Source organism: Anguilla anguilla, chromosome 1 (assembly GCF_013347855.1).
Source record: "Anguilla anguilla isolate fAngAng1 chromosome 1, fAngAng1.pri, whole genome shotgun sequence".
Classification (NCBI taxonomy): domain Eukaryota; kingdom Metazoa; phylum Chordata; class Actinopteri; order Anguilliformes; family Anguillidae; genus Anguilla; species Anguilla anguilla.
Window position 1 is genome coordinate 63,854,660 of NC_049201.1, and position 7,536 is coordinate 63,862,195.

The 7,536-nt window shown below is 37.7% G+C and overlaps 1 long non-coding RNA gene across 1 annotated transcript; it reads right to left on the bottom strand.

The window, feature by feature from the left end:
* Positions 1-2,005: 2,005 nt before the first annotated feature.
* LOC118225945 lies at positions 2,006-5,056 on the bottom strand. The gene is made up of 3 exons (XR_004764928.1): positions 5,006-5,056; positions 2,697-2,786; positions 2,006-2,105 (listed from the first exon to the last, which is right to left on the bottom strand). It is a non-coding gene; the product is annotated as an uncharacterized LOC118225945 (long non-coding RNA).
* Between the last annotated feature and the right edge of the window lie 2,480 nt (positions 5,057-7,536).

Consider the following 7,536-nt stretch of genomic DNA (forward strand, 5'->3'; position numbering starts at 1 on the left):
CTTTTGCTACAATGATAGCTAATTACCCAGTCCTCAGAAAGCTGTACGTTAAGTGAATTGATACAGAAACAGTCCAGAAAATGTTATTTCTTGCACGACATGAATGACTGAAAATTATAGGCTAGCAGGAACTACACACTGGCATATTCCTGTGATGATGGGTTGATCACTTTCCCATCCCCATAGAAGATGCTTCCCCTTGAAATTATTCTTCTCAATGTACAAATGTAGCTAGGGCATGTTATAAACATTTGATACACTACTATATGATCAAATACTGGTTTTAGGGTAATTTCTTGAATTTAATTTGGTAATTTCCAATGACGTATAGATGCATAGTAATATCAAGTATTAATTAAACCTCTTGGTGTAAAAACTAAGGAAATTAATCACAAACAAAATCTACCAAGTGGTGAGTAGACATTTCTTCAGACTTAAATGATGTTTTTTGTGATGAATATACATACATATAGCATGTATTCAACAAGGTGCTGGAATCATTCCTTAGAGTTTTTTTCCATGCTGACTTGATAACTGATATCAAGTCTGAGATACCCAAGAGCCAACATGGTTCTTGCAATTTCTTTGCCTTTTTGAGAAAGAAAATACAAATACTGTCTGCTGTCCCAACCTTTTCTCATGGAGAGCATAGAGACAGGACAAGAATAGGCCACGCCCCCACAATGGAGGAAAACCATCCTTTGTTGTTTAGCAGTCTTAGCAGTCAGTGTATTACTAAGATGGTAAAAATTCCTGAAAGTTATTGTGTGTCGGGTTGTACAAATAACAAAGCAAAGGACCCGACTTTAAATTTTATGTCCTCATGTGCAAAAAGACCGAGCCAATGAGGAGAAAAAGCGGTTTTAGGTCATGAATGTAAGACAACTCTGGGATCCTGCATCAAGCCACTCCTATGTTTGTAATAAATTGCCATTTTGTCACCGGTAAGTAGACTGCTAATAACTTTTATTAGCACTAAGACGATGTATTCCATCCATCCATTATGTATATCCGCTTATCCTGAGCAGGGTCGCAGGGGGTTCTGGAGCCTATCCCAGTGTGCATTGGGAGAGAGGCAGGAATACACACTGGACAGGCTGCCAATCTATCGCAGGGCACACACACCATTCACTCACACACTCATACCAATGGGCAATTTAGAGTCTCCAATTAGCCAATCTGCATGTCTTCGGACTGTGGGAGGAAGCCCGTGTGGACAAGGGGAGAACATGCAAACTCCACACAAAAAGGCCCCAAGCCAAGATTTGAGCCCACAACCTTCTTGCTGTGAGGTGACAGTGCTACCCACTGCACCAGCTAGCAACATTACACATTACATCCTAAATAAACATTAGCTAGATAGGAAACATTATGATAACTTAGCAGCTTTTAAATAAGCTGATTTTAACTCATTTTATTATGCCAGCATAATAACATTTGATAATTTAAGCAGCTTAGCTAAATGCAGCTAAGTTAACATTAGTTAAAAAAGGCTATCATAAAAATGCAATCTTCACTGTGTCTGCATGCTATATATAGAGTAGTTGCAGCCACATGATTCACTGTTTGGAGGAGCAGGCTATTTGTGTTAATGAGCAAGTGTACCTAATAAAGTGGCCTGTGAGGGTATATGCATGCATGTATTATGTGTTAATTGGTGTAGAATAAGGAGACACTCATGTTGTGTATTGGGTTGAGCTGCCTCTGTTTCCAGCTTTACACACGTTCAAGCAGATGAAAAGGATGTAAAATAACTTTATTAGAATTTCTGAATATATTTTATGACTGATTTGTTTTAACTGCAGGACAGGTGTTTTCAGAGGCATTATATTCTTGAACAAATTGTCTCCTTGATCAATGAGAAATATCAAGGCCACTGTGATGTGTGACACCAGGCCAACCACCAACCACCAAGTCTTGCTTCATAGAAAACGTATACATTCTACAACTTAAGTGCACATGTACACATGGGATGTCAGTTTGACCAAAGAATTGTGGTGGACAATGTACTAGTTCTCTAAATGACTGCCTGTTGGATTCAGTACTCCAAATGTGGTCCCCTGTTGAATTAAGGAGTTCCAGATAGCCTTGAATTGGTCCCCTGTCTAGAGTAAAGAAAGGGAACATGGCTTACATTGTTCATATCTTGGGAAATTATCCACATGCAGCATGGCATTTTGTTTTACAGTGCATATATGCCATCCCCGAAGAGAACTAGCTGTTTATTATAGCACTTCCTTTTAGTTTTGGCCTATAAGGTTCCAATATTCCCACTGCCACTGCAGCAGATTGAGATCTGCCACACGTTTACAACAGAAGGTAGAATACAGCTTTTATGAACAAATATTTAACAAAAGCAGTGAAAATCATCTTTCCGTATGTTCAATCAAAATACGATGTAACCTTGCAATGTTCTCCTGATGCCTTCTGGGATTAAAAACATATTTAAAAAATAAACAACCTGTGGGAGGCGACAGGGTTAAATTCTTCTTAACCATGAAAAAAAAAAAAAATTCAGCAAAATAATAACCATTGTTGAGCAGAATAGCATAGCAGGTGCAGTGACACCCACTCTTCCCTCTCTCGTATAGCAGGGGCGACCATCAAGCACAGATGCGCCCCATCAAAGGGTCTTTCAAACATCTCAGCCAGATAATGGAAACCAAGATAACGACCTATTGAGTTTGAAGACTTACTTTGGGTGCAGCACCTTGCAGGGTTTCTTCACGATTCTTCACAATACTCGGTTGCCTGCAAAATGTTTCTGGGTCACATATGGCTCGATGCTGCAAACAAAAACGCACGCATTACACCGTGATAGGCATTTGTAAATTGACAAGAAAAACTGATAATGCCATGCAAGTGTTTGGGAGGGAAAAAAGCAAATGATTGAATAACAGTAATTAAAGCGGTTATTCGTTCAGCGAGCACCTGCACGAGGAGTGATATTGCTCCTTAATTCAGCTCAGTTTAACTTCGCTCAGCCAGCGGTTTCAACTGCGCCTCATTAATCGCTGATTGGCATCGAGCCGCTTGCAAGAACAAAATGTTTACTCTGGTATACCTAGTTTCTCAAAGCTGTTTTTTTGGGGGGGGGGGGGGGTGGTGGGGGGGGGGGGGGGCTGGGTGGTTAAGCACATTTTTTGCATTAAAATTCATGGCCTCATTTTCTAATGCAACAAATGCATTTTGTTGCAAAAATTTGCCAACAGATGAATTAACCCAACTTCACCCATTACAGAGGGTATACTTAGTAATTTTTTATGGGATTTTTCTATAAATCCTTAAAATTTTAAACCTATAAATATTTTCATTGACCAATTCCATGCTGAAATTTATGTGTAAAATGAAAGCCAGAAAATCACTTCATTGCTGAATTGAAACTAACAACTGTTTTCATGGTAAAATATGTATTCTACATTGTTAACATTTGAATATGATATTACAATGTACCATTAAAATAAGATAAAAGTAATAGTTTGCATTATATATGGTGCATATACGGGGTTACAAACTGACCACAATTATTGTGTGCTTTAATATTCTGAAAGGTGCATGGGCTGCTCCAAGACATTTGTTGTTATGATATTTCACTCTCTTCAAGACTTGTTATCCACATAATGTTCTTACCTCCAACTCAGTAATTACTGCACACTCATTATGTGTTAATCTTGTTAAATACAGTGACACACACATGCCGAACACAGAAGCTCAATGATATGGATTCAATCAACACACCGTTAACAAATGCAAGTGTTATTTGTGAACAAAATAACAAGTTCTTTATCAGTTGAAGTTATAGACAAATGTTGATTGGTCAGTGTGCACCTGTGAGGTATCAATGAAATAAGGACAATTTGTGAGGAGGATCAACACATTATGTTATGGATGTATAAACCAAATGAGTATAAAGCTAAAACTTTGCATACTCCTTATCAATATCAAGCTTTTAATCATCACGGAAGGAAAAAATCAATACGTTGCACTTTGTGAAAAGCTATCATATTTAAATAAAGGGGCTTGTAATAACAACATTTCTCAAGAATTAAATATAGAAAATTCTAAAGTATTGAATATAACAAAGCGCTGGAAAAAATCAAACAATTTCCAAATTATTGTATAGTGGTATAGTGTTTCACTGAAAAGGGTATATTATTTATCCTTTGAACTTTAAAAAAATGAATGTAAGATTTCAATGTAAGATACTAATGGTTTGATTAGTAGTTAATTTAAACAGTGGTTTATAGGTACAAACAGAGAGTAGCCTATTCATAAAATAAAGTTACAGTAATGTAAGTGAAAATTCTTGTTAATAAACTCCAGTTTAAAAAAGTTGAAAACATTTCCAAATTTTTCTCCGTTCTGAATGACCCCTATTCTGAATGCATTTTCAGAGGTTCCACTGTCAGTGCCTTCTGACACCAGATGTTCAGTTTAATAACTATATGTGCACTCAAGAGACAAAATACAGGAAACAATAGTCTTGAGGTTAGCCCCAGGAGTGTCTATGACTGAGACACATGGGTGGGGCAACATTCTATCTTCTGTCTATGAAGTTTAATTCTAGCCACCATGACAGGGAGACTAATGAGATGGAAGCAAAATACAAGGCACGCATGCATGTATGCCTGAAAAAAGAAAGACTAAATCCAGTCCCACACATCCCCACCCACACCTGCTTAGTAACACAGACTTACTTAAGTTTCTCTTTGGCTGGGCAAAATGAAAAATAAACTGAAAATGCTGAAGTTCAGTACTGCTGAACCAATCAAGGTTCCTATTGCTTTTCTGTGCTGTGGGCCCTAACACAGAGCAGAGCTGATAAAGTACACCATTGAAATATAATTATTCAGATTGCCTCGCTGAAGCTCGTTCCCCTCCTTGCTGGAATCAAGCATTCCTAAAACTAGGATTTTAAAAAGGAGTTTAAAGACTACTCCCATGGAATTTCCCTTGCCAAGCTGAATACTTTTTCTTTCTTTTCAGTATAAAAGATTCCACCTACCTGTACCCTACAGGGGGCAGCAACAACCTTGTCCTGGTGGCCAGGTGCGATGCCATCCTTGGACAGCAAGAAATGATAATGTTATAAAGGTAAGGTTAGCCATTCATATGCAAAACATAATTGTGTGATGATGCCGTTGATATTATAATTTTTTAACATTTCATTTTATACTTTAAATATCTCTATCCCCATTTTTAAAATATTGATTTTTTTTTTTTAGGATTTGGGATATTGATTTTTATTGTCAATTTAAGTTATAATTCTAGTGATTCATGCCTTGCTGTAAAATGCTTGGATGTTGCATCAGTGTTAAATCACCTCATTAATCAGCTGTGATTGGGTACTTGAATCCTATTTGAGGCAATACACACAAATACAAGGAACTGATATGCTTGGATAATTGAGAGACCATCTTTGTGTCACCTCGATATCAATCTACAACATATCAATTTCTTTGAATGTGTTTTTGCTTTGCATTTCTAACCAGCAAGACACTACCACCAAAAATAATGGACACTTTGCAAGATATAATAAATATCATGCTCATGATCTGCAGATTTCAGATTTCCACACAGTGGCCCATGTCAACAACATCTCAGATGGACTCACAAGAGCCAGCTTTTTCAGTGGTGGATCAGCTTTGCATAGACTAATAGTGAACTACAAGAGATTCTTCAGGTTGAGTTCTGCTATTCGAACGAGGGAACATAAATGGAAATTAGCAAAAGGTAAATTCCGTAGACACAATTTTTTCATGCAGAGAGTGGTCAATGTGTGGAATAGCCTGCTAGATCACACAGAGGCAGACACTCTGGGGATTTTCAAGATTAGGTTTGGTACGGTGATACTAGCTAGTCTGTAGGTAATCAGAGCACTAATTCAGTGAGGAAAATGGTGAGCATTGTTGGGCTGAATGGCCTGTTCTCATCATTATGTTATGTTATGTTACGCACATTCACCGATTTTGTGCACCTTTACCTGTATTTGTTACTCTAAGATGTGTTTGGGATGTTTCTGGGTGTGGTGCTCTTTTCAGTGTGGTGGAGGGGTGGGTGTGGCTATAGAGCCTGTGGTTTGGGAACAGATTTCAGTAGAGTGTTTGTTGCTAGCTAGTTAGCAAAGAAGTGCAGATACAGTAAAGCAAAAGAACAAGCCGACAGGGCTTGTTCAAGAAGAAGTTCAACTCTGGCGTCAGATGAAGTTTGCCAAGGAGATGTGGAATCGGCTTTTCTGTTGTACCTGTAAGTAACGTTACCTCCAGCTAGCTACATTGACTTGAGTTGAAGACGGAGGAAGACATTTCTTTTGTTGTAAACACAGGACCGCAGCAAGGCTAAAAAATCCTGCATAGTATGCCTTTAACTTAAGAATGATTATAGCCTAGGTTTTTGGGAATCACAGTTAGATAATACAAACAATACCAATTTCATCCATATGTATCCTGCACAAAATATTACACAATATCTATTGGCTGCATGCTAACTGTACTTCCTCTATGATTGGCAGCTGATTGAAGCAACATTAACTTTGCTAAGTGAAGTCATGGAAACACAAGCGTGAGTTGAGGGGTGCGAGGTATGCGTGTCACTGACTGTAAACATGGTCTCCCAATGCTACTCCAATAGTACTGCATGCCTGTCAACCCTAAACTCACACTTCAAGCAGCACCACACAGTTACTAATCACTGCATCCAGTGAATGGATACATGGTTATTTGTCAATTATAATTCAGAATTGAGCTTCCTTTAAAACAACTGAGATCTCATTTTCTGCTTTTTATTTGTACTAATTATAAATACAACAATACAAGTGAAAATAACTGGAAACTGAAAACAGATGCTGGAAGGTATATTTCTGTCACTAATTAGTAAAGCTAAATTGCTTCTGCCTGCAGCCATTCATAGAGGAAGCACAGTTAGCTTGCAGCCTGTAGATATTGTTCAATATTATTGTACTGGACACAACACATGGATGAAATTGGTATCAATTGTATCATCAAGTGGGAGCCACACATGCCCAAGCCATGACTATGTCCACCATGTTTCGCAAATGAGGTGGTATGCTGTGGATCATAAGGAGTCCCTTTCTTTCTCCAGTTTCCTCTTTCTATCACTTTCGTACAGATTAATACTTGTATCATCTGTCCATAAAACTTGTACTTTTTTTTTTTTTTTTTTTTTTTTTGCAAACTAAAGTCGTCTGTGGTCTACTAGGTTATTTGCTATTGCCGAGTTCACCAATGTGTTCCTGTGGGAAGCATTAGCTATTGAATGTTCAATTTTCTGCATCTAGCTGACCAAAAGTTTTAGTCTTGCACATACTTTTTCTAGCTGTTATGTCAGAGAAAAAAACTGCTCTGATTTAGTTAGATTAGCTAGATTAATAACTGACTATGACTATTATTGGCTAACATTAGCTAGCTTAGACAGATAAATGATCTGCTAATGTTTGCTGTTATACTCGCTAGCTAACTAAAAGACATTGACACCACATCGGTAAGATTAAAAAATGTTTACAGGCTGCTTTTTTAT